This window comes from Phodopus roborovskii, unplaced genomic scaffold (genome assembly GCF_943737965.1).
Source record: "Phodopus roborovskii unplaced genomic scaffold, PHOROB, whole genome shotgun sequence".
NCBI lineage: Eukaryota > Metazoa > Chordata > Mammalia > Rodentia > Cricetidae > Phodopus > Phodopus roborovskii.
The window spans coordinates 2,763,628-2,775,994 of NW_026126629.1; the positions used below are offsets into that span (position 1 = coordinate 2,763,628).

At 39.4% G+C, this 12,367-nt stretch overlaps 1 protein-coding gene across 1 annotated transcript in view; it reads right to left on the reverse strand.

The window, feature by feature from the left end:
- The window catches only part of LOC127238240 (cadherin-related family member 3), a 92,656-nt gene that overhangs the window by 40,656 nt on the left and 39,633 nt on the right, over positions 1–12,367 (reverse strand). The gene's annotated exons all lie outside the window — the stretch shown is intronic.

Below are 12,367 nucleotides of genomic sequence, written 5' to 3' on the forward strand. Positions count from 1 at the left end.
TGATGATGATGACAATGATGATCATTTTGATAATGATGATAAAACTATGTTCTATTCAACTGACTTCAGATCAGACAACATGCTCTTAAATGAAAAAAAAAGTTTTCTGGTCTCTGCATTCCACATTACCTGAATATTTCCTATAGCACCCCACTCAAAGCTAAAAATAAAGAAAAGAGAGTTCCATCAAGAAACCTATGCCAAGTGTTTACTGAACACTGAGATGGTTTGTGTGGACAATGTTCTCTGGCTTTGGGGTCTGGGGGTGAATGGGAGCTGTGACAGGAAGAAAATCAGACATCTTCAGAATCTTCTCCTTAGATTTTGTCTGTTCAGGTACAAACAGTGTATTATCAAGTTTCTCCATAGCCTCACTGACTTTTTACCTGAACTCCCTTTCAGCTGTTTTGTGAAGTGCTCCAAGTGCATTGACTTGGAGTCTCAGCATCCTAAGTCATTGGTGTTGATGTAATCCCATTTCACAAACAGGAAATCGGAGGCTTGGAAAATTCCAGTGTTAACCTGCATCCCTAAGAGGAGTCCCTGCCCAACAGAACAGATGATGCCAGAGTCCTAATACAGGTGAGAATCAACTTATATAAAAAGCCAGGAGAAAAAAATATCCACAAGAAGCTTAATATCAGGAATTAATTATACCAAGTGCTACTGACTTAATAATTGTGTATACTCAGGATAATTTAATAGAGAAACTTAAACCCAGAAGCACTGCAGAGCAGACTAAAAATCATTTGGAGAAATTAGTGACCTTTACATTGATTGATTTTTCTGATGAATCACCATATTCTGAGTAATTTCGGTTCATAACTTCCATGCCTGCCCATCTAAATAAGATTGAGCTGATTGCTGCTGCTGTTTTAGAACAATGTAGAATATTAGCATTCCGGAATGGCAGGAAAATTCATCACATATTTCCTTCTATTGCAAACATGGGGATAATGATGCCTGATTCATAAGGGAACAGCAGTGGAAGGCTGGGAACTCAATGGCTGAGGAGGCCCATCAACACTGCATGCCTATATACAAATGCACACAACATTTTAAAAAATACCCACATTTCTGTTTGTATCTATTCAAAATTTGTAATTTTAAAGTTGAGTGTTAAATGGGTATCAACATTTTTTTTCAAACAAAATATATTAGAAAGTCATGATTCACATGGTTGATTTTCCAAAAAATAAAGTATTTTTCAAAAAATATCTTGATGGTGTTAATATGAGCAACTCCTTTTTGTGTTAAGGGAAGGCTGGAAATGGTGGTTGCTAAGCAGCCAGGGCAATCACTAGGACAGCCACCTAAACGAAGAATGCCCTTAATAGGAAAGCAGTCTAAGGGATGAGAAATTAATGGTCTGGGGCTAGGCAAATTATATTCATTTTCCTTGTGCCTTTTTTAAAAATCAGTATTTTGTGTGTAATTGGCATAAATTTGTGGAGAACTATTTGGCTACAAAAGTGGCACTGACATCCCTTTTCTAAGGTATGGGGACAGAGTTTAGGACCTGAGGAGATGCAGAGCAGGGGAGTAAGCCTCAGTCTACCTGAGTGCACTCATTCAGAATGCACTTCATCCCCTTTGAAAGCTTGTTCATGGGTAGCTTGGGAATTGAAATGACACAAAGTTGAGAAAGAGTTAGAGGCTTTGATGCTTAAGAGCAGGTCACAGGAGCTATGGCTGGATCTTTCCATGCCCTGTGTTTCAGTCAAATACAACAACTGTGTGAGCAGATACAACACAGGTAATAAGAAGGGAAAAAGAGTTAAGTAGGGTGGGAGTAGAAATGCAAGATAATGGAGTGGTTATACAGAAGGATAACTAATACTAAAGATTTTTGAAAGCCACATTGAAACCTACCATTGTAGAAGTTTCTTAATAGATACACACACATATATGTGTGTAAATGGAGGCGGAGCTTTCCTTTTGTCCTGACCACCTAGTCCCATGAAAACACACAGAAACTTTCATAATTAATGAAATTAATATAATTAATATAATTAATAGAATGCTTGTTCTACAGCTCAGGCTTATTACTAACTTGCTCTTACAACTTAACCAGTTTCTTATTCATTCTATATTTTGTCACATGATTCATGGCTTTCCCTGTCCTCTAGCATCTTGCTTCCCTGGCTTGTGTGTGTGTCTCTCTCTCACTCCCCCCTCCTCTCTCTATTTTCAGTTTGGCTTTCCTGCCTAGCCTTAGTCTGCCTTGCTATAGGCCAAATCGGCTTTATTATCAATGAATGAAAATAATACATATTCACAGCATACAGAAGGAATATCCCACAGCATATATGTATTTTGTTGCTTATAATGAGTCGGGACAATTCTTTTTCCAGACACCAAAGACTATCAAATAAAATTCCCAGGAGCAGCCTGGTAGTGATGGGGCACACCTTTAATCCCAGCACTCAGGAGTCAGAGGCAGGTGGATCTCTGTCAGTTTGAGGCCAGCCTGGGCTACAAAGCTACACAGAGAAACCCTGTCTTGAAAAAAACAAACTCAGTGCCATATATGGTGTATATGTTTTCAAGATGTTGATCAGTGAGAGGTCCTGCAGAACACCTAAATACTATTGGCTGTTTTCATTGCTCTTGATTGCCATGAAGAACTTGACAGAAAAGCTTTATTACTAAAGACACCACATACTTTAGTGGCAGGACATGGAGAAATCAGGCTGGTTCCTACCTGGGAACTTCACCCCTACTGGCTAGCTTTCACTGTGCTGTAATGTACTATTCAGGTTCCTGGGGTAGAAATGTAACTAATAATTTTACCCACCTGTGAATTCTGTGAACTACAATAATAACACCTTTGGTGCAATCACGGCACAAATGTTATAAGAGTAACCAACCACTTCCTAATTGGTTTTAAAGCTAGCATCACTAGGTGGACTTCACTCCTGGTACACTAGAGTGTACCAGGGCAAAATCCTAAAGCTGGGTGTGTCATAGACCCTAATAGACATTTTATTTCTATCATCCTGATCCTGCTTAATGGACATAGTATATTAAACTGTCTCCTATGTACTTATCTTTATACCAATAAATTAGTGCAGCTCTCAGCTCTTATCAAAGAAGCTTTTATTTTCAGTAGATGATTAATACAGAAATTCACAATTACTTAACATTCAGAGAATTAGTGTTCAAGTGATTGTCCCTAAATATGAAAGCTACATTACACCTCCTCCCAAAGTTTAAGGATCACCATGGAAGAGTGAGCAGAAGGTTAAAGAGCCAGAGGTAGTTGAGGATTGCAGAGACATAACAGCATCGTTGCACACATGAATTAAGAGAAGCTAAGACTGCATTCATAAGACTTACACAATACCAAGCCAGCCAAAGTCCTGACATTGATAGGGGAGGAGCCCACAAAGTCCCTCACCTATCTGAGGAGCTTTTAGTAAGTGATGGCTTCTGAGAGAGGGATAGAGTTAGATTTTTTTTTCTAGTAACAGAGTCCCCAGTAAGCTTCCCATGCTCCAGTAGATGGCCCATATCTATGAACATGTTGTCGGCACTAAGCCTATCAGTAGCTCAGGAATTTTCTGGCAATGAATGAAACTAGAAAAGATCATCCTGAGTGAGGTTGCCCAGATTCAGAGAGACAAACATGGGATGTACTCATTCATTAGCTGTAAAGTAAAGGAAAAACAGACTATAACCCACAGACCCAGAGAAGCTAAATGACAATGAAGGCTCAAGAATGGGGTGCATCAACCCCACTGTGAAGGGGAAATAGAATGGACATTGCCAGTGGACAGGGGCAGAGGAAGGAGCCTATAAGAGGAAGTAAGGATATGAACAGGAGGGTCAGGAGGGAGGATGGAGGGAGAGAGTACTGGGAGACACAATTGGAATCTGGGCGCATCTCTGGGATAGCTAGAAACCTAAAGCAATGGAAACTCCCAGGAATCTATGGTGATGCCCCAAGCTAAGACTCATAGCAATCTGAAATACAGAATCTGAACCAGCCCTTTCCTGCAACCACGCAAGGCTTCCAGTGGAGGGACTGGGACACCAGCCCAACCACAAACCCTTCCACCTACAATCTGTCCTGCCTATAATATGTACTAGGGTAAAGATGTCACAGGTATTGTGGGAGTGGCAAACTAAAGACTAGCACTGGACACCCCCATGCCCCAAAAGGGAACTCATCCCTGAGGACCAGAACCCAGAGGTGGGATACCCCAGAGATCTAGGACAAAACCAAATATGAATGGCAAAAAAAAAAAGTCAGTGAAATGATTTCTTATTAAATTTCTAATGATACAAGCATAGATTGATGCCTAGCCCAACTGCCATCAAAGAGGCTTCACCCAGGAACTGATAGAAACAGATGCAGAGACCCATAGTCAGTCATTAGGTGGAGCTCAAGGGATCCTGCAGAAAAGGAGGAAGATGGATTGTAGGACCAGTGGTGTCAAGAACACCAAAAGAAGACTCAGAACCAGTTAACATGGACTCATTGGACTCACAGAGACTGGACAGACAACTAGGGAGCCTGCATGGACTGACCTAGGCCCTCTGCATACATGGGACAGCTGTGTGATTTGGTCTTTGTGTGAGACTCCTAACATAGAAAGCAGGTTATCTCTGACTCTGTTGCCTGCTCTTGGGATCCATTCCTCCTACTGCATTGCCTCATTCAGCCTTAATAGCAAGGGAGGAACCTTGCACTTGATACACTGCAACTTGATACACTGAGGCTGACTGATAACCCTGGGAGGCCTGCCTGTATCTGAAGAAAAACAGAGGGTGGAGCAGGAGGGAATGAACTTGGAAGAGGGGAGGTAGGGGAAACTTTTGTTCTGTAAAGATTAATTAATTAATTAACTAACTAACTAACTAATTAAACAAAAGGAAAAAAGTTAGTTGTCTGTTGGCCATCTACTGCTAGGCGTGAGGCCCACCCTTAAAGTGATTTGTTTCCCCTAGTGAGCTTCCCTTGTGGGGGGGGGGAACTGATTTTTTCATTTGTTAGTGGCTATCAGTTGGAGATAGCTTCTCTGTTAGGAATGGGGGCTTGTATTTACTTCTCTTAGCTCTAGTACCCCATCTGGTGTTAACCCATGTGGGACCTATGTATGTTGCCATAGTCTGTGTGGGTTTATATATGCACTAGCCCTGTTGTGTCTGAAAGACCTTGATTCCTAAGGGTCCTACATGCCCTCTGGTTCTTATATACTCTTTCTGCCTCCTCTTCTATGGGATTCTCTGAGCTCTGAGGGAAGGGATTTGATAGAGACATCCCTGTCAGAGCTGAAGGTTCCAAGGCTCCTCATTCTCTGCAAAGTGTCTGGCTCTGAGTCTTTGTGTTTATTCACTCCTGCTGCAGAGGGAAGATTGATTATGGCTGAGCAAAGCTATCTCAGGGCATAAAAGATTGTCCTTATTGTTATGATCCTTTAGCAGAGCTGTAGTATTTAGTTTAACCTCTAAGTCCCTGACCTATCTATTCTGTTTCATTTGTTTGTTTGTTTTGTTTGTTTGTTGTTTTGGTTTTGGTTTTTCAGATAGGGTTTCTCTATTTTTCTTTGGAGACTGGGACTAGCCCTGTAGAGCAGGATGGCCTAGAACTCACAGAGATCCTCCTGCCTTTGCCTCCTGAGTGCTGGCATTAAAGGCTTGTGCCACCAATGTCCGGCTCTATTCTCAGTTTCTTAGCTATCCAAGCAATACTGGATATGGACTTCATCTCAAGAAAACTTAACCCAAATCAGATATTGGTTAGTTATTCCCACAAGCTTTGTGCCACTATTGGCCCAGTGTATCTTGCAAGGAGGTCACTTTTGTATACTGAAAGAGATTTTAAATTATTTATTTGTTTTTATGTGCATTGGTGTTTTGCCTACAGGTATGTCTGTATTAAGGCATCAGATCCCCTGGAACAGGAGTCACAGAGAGCTGTGGGCTACCATGGGGTGCTGAGAATTGAACCTGTGTCCTCTGGAGGTGCATCCAGTGTTCTTAACCAGTAAGCCATCTTTCCAGGCCTTGAAAAAGTTTTTAATCACACATTTAATTTGCTTGTTTAGAGTTATCCCAAGATATTTTATGTTTTTCAAGGCTATTGTGAGTTGTACCTTCACAATTTTCCTAATTTTTTCTCATTTTGTTTGCCAAATTGAACACAGGAAGGCTAATGATTTTTGCACATTAATTTTGTATCCAGCTGTTTTGCTGAATGTTTATCAGCTGTTGGAATTTCCTGGAGGAATTTTTAGGATCATTTATGTATTTCATATCATCTGCAAATATAGAACTTGGACTTCTTCCCTTCCTACTTGTTTCCCTTGATCCCTTTCAGTTGTCTCATTGCTCTAGCTAAGACTTCTGATACTATGAAGAATAAGTAGGGAGAGAGTGGACATCCTTGCCTTATTCCTGATTTTAGTGGAATTGTTTTGGGTTTCTTTCCATTTAAGTTGGCTATGGGTTCACTGTAAACTGCTTTTATAATGTTGTGCCTTATTCTTTTACTCCTAATATCTTCAGGACTTTTATCATGAAGGGCTCTCAGATTTTGTCAAAGGTATTTTCTATATCTGAGATGATCTTGTAGGTTTTTTTTTCTTTCCAATTGTTTCCATAGGTGGATTACATTTATCAGTTCACCTGTGTAGATCCATCTCTGTATCCCTGCATCTTGATCATGGTGGATTTTTTTTAATGTGTTCTTGGATTCAGTTTACAATACTTGTTGACTATTCCAGATGCTTTCTGCTGTCAAAGCTATAAAAATACCTCAGAAACATCTTTCTTCTGACTATGAGAAGCTAAGTCCTATTGTGATCAGAGAGAGGGATGTATCACAAAAAAATATCCAGACATCAGGAAGAGCCCAGTTATAGTCTACTACAGCCCTTGATAATTCCATTGTTACAGAAGCAGAAATTCTACTAGGAAGTAATGTTAGCGATTATATTTTGAAACCAATTACTTTGTATGTGTTTAGCATTTAATTCTGTCCCATGTTCTCCAGTAGCTACAAAGGGGAAAAGGTTTTGTTTTAACTCTAAATTGTTTGTAACTATAATAATTAGTGTTAATTGTCAACTTGTCTGAATCTAGGACATGGGATATGACCCTCTAAACGTGCCTTGATTTTATTAATTGAAACAGAAAGATCAACCCACTGTGATACCATTCCTTGTGCAGGGCATCCTGGGCTATATTAGTGGAAGTGTGGAGCTGAGAGGCAGTATGCACGCATTTACTCTTTTCTTGACTTCCCTGCCATGATGAATGGTAGCCTGGAACTATAAACTAAAATAAATCCTTTCTCCCTTAAGTTACTTTTGTCAGAGTGTTTTGCCCTAGCAACAGGAAAAAAAAAATGACAGAGACACCTGAAACATTGTATAGATAAAAAGTTGAGCCCAAGTAGAAGGAGTGTCATGTTCAGCTAGTGATGCCTCCTGCCAGAGGGTGAAAAGACATGACAAAATCATCAGAATATGATTATGTGCAAGGTGCCATTAAAATCCCTGGGGAGATCTTTACAGTACATACGCCTGTGCCCACCCCCAGAGGTTTGGATTCCACTGGTCTAAGAAAGAGATTCGGCATCTATGTTGAAAGCATCCCACTTGCGCCTACTATTGCAGTTATTGAATTATTGTACTGTTCCTTAGTTGTCTCAAAGAATGCCTTTAGGGATACCTTAACATAATTAAATAAATTTTCCCAAAAGTAATTATCATGTTTTAATTTTTAGTCTTATAAAATTTCTTTCAAACGTGGGTGTTGAATATTTTTGCTTGCCTCATCTCCTAGAGCCGCCTATACAGTATGACTTTAAATGGACCAATCAGCAGTGGATCTTTATTTGTCTTGTATGAATAGACTTAAATTGTTATTATTACACCTTTGTGTGAGTAAATCATTGCCAAATCTTCATTTTCCTTTACTTCGCATATCCTAAAAATAGTCATACTAGGGCAACTGTGTCTTTATAAGATAAAAGCCTTAATTCATAGAAAGCATCATCAGGATCTATACATTTGCAACTAGTAAGACAAATTTGTAATAATTTGTTGGGTGACTGTTTATTGTTTATTTCAAAATGGCATTAAGCAATGGTGCAACTGCTGGCTATAGTATGTCACAAACTGCCATCTTGTGGAGGATGTTGCAAGATGTGGAACTGTGAATTAAATACTAAGCCAAAAATGTATTATAAACATGATTATGGGCTTTCTCCAATCATCTGTCTTTCATGTGGAGAATTAAAGATGTTTTTCTGTATAATTAAAGCTTTTCCTAAAACCACTTTTCCCCAATCACATAGTTATTTCAAGAAAAAAAAATGTGCTTTTGCTTGAATAATTCAGATAATTGTCTCCATTCTCAAATTCATTTGGTTATTATAGTCTTAAACTAAATATTTCATCACATATCAGAACTTTGGAATACTTTTTTATGTGACTCCATTTTCCCCCTCCATTTTACACCCCCCCCCAATATCTTTGTATATAAGGAAACAAAGTTCTAAAGTATCATTGTCAAGTATACTGGGTATAACTTGAAAATTAATTTCCCCAGTGATTTTGTAAGCCATTTCCTGACAGTCTACCATGAGCAAAAAACAAGGCCAGTGCCTATGTCTGTGAAATGATAACACAGAGCCAATCATCATTGCAAGAGTATTGATATACAAACATAGGCAATCAATATTACAAGACAATTGATATGTCTATACCACCACAAGTCAAGGAGGTATAAGCAAGTCATTTCTTTACTGTGTATGACATGATCTGAATGATAACTGTCCCCCATTAGGCTCATGTATTTGAACACATAGTCCCCAGTTGTGACACTGCTTGAAGGGGCTTATGGAACCTTTAGAAGATGGAGCTCACTGGGGGGGGGGGTAGGGATTTAGACCCTCTTCCTACTTCCTGTGCTTGGATAAAATGTGATCAGCCAGCTCACTGTCTTGCCACCATGCCATTCCTTCCCAGGGAGAATTCTAAACCCATGGAACCATAAGCTACAATAAAACCATTCTTCCTTTAGCTGCTTTTGATCATGACATTTTATCCCAACAACAGAAAGGTAGCTAGAACACTATGTTGATTGGTATTTCATAAATGAGCAGATTTGTGTAGATAGACACCATCCAAATAAACATCAAAATATTTTTGTTGATTTTCTTCTGTCTTGTGGGCTGTTGGTTTGTACAGGTAAATCATTGTCAAATATCTATTTTCCTATGATTAATCCTAAATTATAAATTCTTACATAGTAACCCTTGGGATAATTGTTCTTTCACCCACAACTTTTTTCTCTTAACACTTATGAAAGCATTCTGAAGGAATTCCCAAAATACTTCTAGCTTCCAACAACATAGCTTCCCTGGTTCTTTTCTCAATAGCAATGGCTGACTATCTAAAATTTCCAAGATACCCTTCAAAGCACAAGAATAAGTGCAGATTCTGTACGTGCATCCCCACTTAAATGACCACCAAGTCATGTTTCATCACACATGCATCAGTCACCAGTTCAATCCTCATCACTATAACAATTGTTCAACACAACTTATCCATCAGAACTCCCCAATATGCCTTCAAGAATTCAGTCTTTCATCAGACCGAATTCTCTGAACGTTCCTTTCATCTTTCCATTACTCTGTAGACCTAAAGAATTCTCCCTTACTTGGATGCCTTCTCTACTGTCTTCAAATTTCCAGCATTTCCTAGCACCACATCGCTCTCCCCCACCCTCTGTCTCTGGCCTTTTTGCAAATGGAAAGAGTTCTGAAGGAATTCACAAAACAAAAGGAAACACCATCTATTTTAAATTATTGTCATCTTTAGAACTGTGAGCCGGTTCTCTGTGTCTGCTTAGCTCCTTCCCTTTGCAGCACTTGGAAGCACTGATATACTGAAGAAGACAGTGGCTCCTTTTGCTGCTCCATTACCTCTGAGGAACATGGAGCTTTTGTCTTCTTCCTTTAGTGTGTACATTCTCTTCCTACAAGATTGTCTTGCACTTGTTAGCACCCAATAATGAAATCTTAAAGTGGCAAGAAAGAGAAAATGCAACTAGCACTTAGGAAAATGTTTGTACCTGTACCCTTTGGCCCCGCTTTCTTACAGCTCCCCCACTGCTGCCTGGGTGCCTTTGTTCACTGCCACAGCCCCCACTCTAGCAATTATTCTCACTTGAATTATTATTTTTATTTCCCCTTTCCTGGATTATCTCCTTCAGCATAAATCATGATAACAGTTCTCACTTTTCCGAAATGAAAAGTTTCTCTTGGCTCCACCTTTTCCCCCAGCTAATGCCTTGTGTTTTGGCTCTACATCCTAGGGAAATTATCTGAAAATTGGTCCTGCTGGTTGTTTCTACTTTCTTCTCTTCGAGTGTTCCCAGTCATACTTTCACTCCCACTACTCCACTGAGTAAAATACTTGGGTGAGATGGTTAATCTTGATTCTCAGTTTGGCATTTAGAATTGCCAGGGAAACAATGTCTGTGGTAGAGTTTCCAGGCTGGGTTAATTGATATTGGAAGAACCATCCTAAATGGAGGCAGCACCATTTAAAGGGTAAGGTACTTCAGAAATTGTCCTCTGACCTCTAACACATGCACTTTGGAATGCATGCGCGTACCTGTGCTTGCATGTGTGTGTGCACACAGACACACGCATGCACACACTCACACACACACACACACACACACACACACACACACTAATCAATAAGGAGCTGAGTGCTGAACCCTTGCATTGCACTACACACTTGACCTCTCTAAGGGAAGCAAGAGAATAAAGAAAAGATAGATGGACACATAGACAGAGAAGGTAGGGTTGGGTGGACTGCTATATGATGGGAATATATAATTCAATTTTTTTTAATTTTTCTGTATGTTCAAACTTCTCAAAGTAAAACATTGGGAGAATATATAAAATCAAGTAATTTCCTGCCACTTCAACTGTCAATATCCTAGGCTAAGTCCTCATCCTCTCTCCCCATGACTATTATTGCTGTTACCTCAAGAGGTTTCCCCACTTGGGTTTTAATCTTGTATAGTTCTTTATTCACACAGAATCTTTATTGTTATTTCTTACATAAATTATACTATGCACCCCTTATGCAAATGGAATCCCACACCAGTCAAAAAATATGAAGTCTTCTCTTGTATTTTAAAGGGCCCCTGTAAACTGATTCCTAACTGCACCTTATCGTCAGCTTTCTCTCACTCACACCTTACTTTACAGTCACAGCGCCGTGTTTCTCCAGTCTGAGCAATGCTAATCTGCTGCTTCTTTGAGGCTTTGGTTGCCTTCGTCTGCAATACTCTGCCCAAGCTACATGTCTGTGCCCATGTGCATCATTAGGAAATCGTATTCACTGTACCCCCACTCTGTCACTGTTTACTTCACCGCATCCCCATAGCTCTCACTGTAGATAAAGTTTATTTGCTGTTTGATTGTTGTTAGTTTTTTCTCTAGATTGTGAAGCCCATGGAATTAAAAGTCTTATAAATACTGTACTTAATTGTACATTCTTGACACCTAGATCTGTGTATTCAGGACAGGCATTTCACAGCTACCCGTGAAATAAAAACTTGAAGAGAATTCAAAAGTACACTAACTGTGTTTTGCAGTAAACACCTTTTCGAGTGCTTTGAAAGTTATGGTTGATATCAAAACATCGAAAAATGTTTAATTTTAAGGCCTTTTCTGATATTTTATTTAAGCACACCAAGACACTGTTAACAACAAGGTACACTTAATCTCTGCTTTTATGGGGCTTGTAATTTCATGAAAGGCATTTCTCAATTGACAATATATACTAGGGCTATGAAAAGGCAGAAAAAAATTATTTCTCTGTGATGCAGTGCCCCAGACTAAAAGGTAAAAGTTCCGAATCACTTGTATTCTACAATCATTTCTGAAGCATAAGTGACAATTCAGAGGTTGTTTCCTTTGTGTTCTCCGTGTTTCATTCTTTTTTCTTTTGAAGCAGGGACTTGTTAATATGGCCTAGACTAGCTTTGAATTCCAGATGCTCCAGTAAAGCAATGAAATCATAGACTTGAGCCACTGTGACCAGATCTTAAAGATAACTTTAATATTTGTCAACATGGAAATAATGGAGAGTTTTAAACTTTAAAATTATAAATGAAGTTTTCTATTCAGAGAAATAAAGCAAGATTTGGTGGCTGCTGATGGGTGGATCAAACTGGAAAGCATCAAAAGAGAAAACAAGATGACTACTTAGACCCTCTTACATACTCTGCAGACACACCAGACTCTCTTCATGAGAGCCAAAGAAACCAGTAGAGGGGCCATGGTACCTGCTCCCATAATACTAAAGGAAAAGACTATTAAAATCAGGAA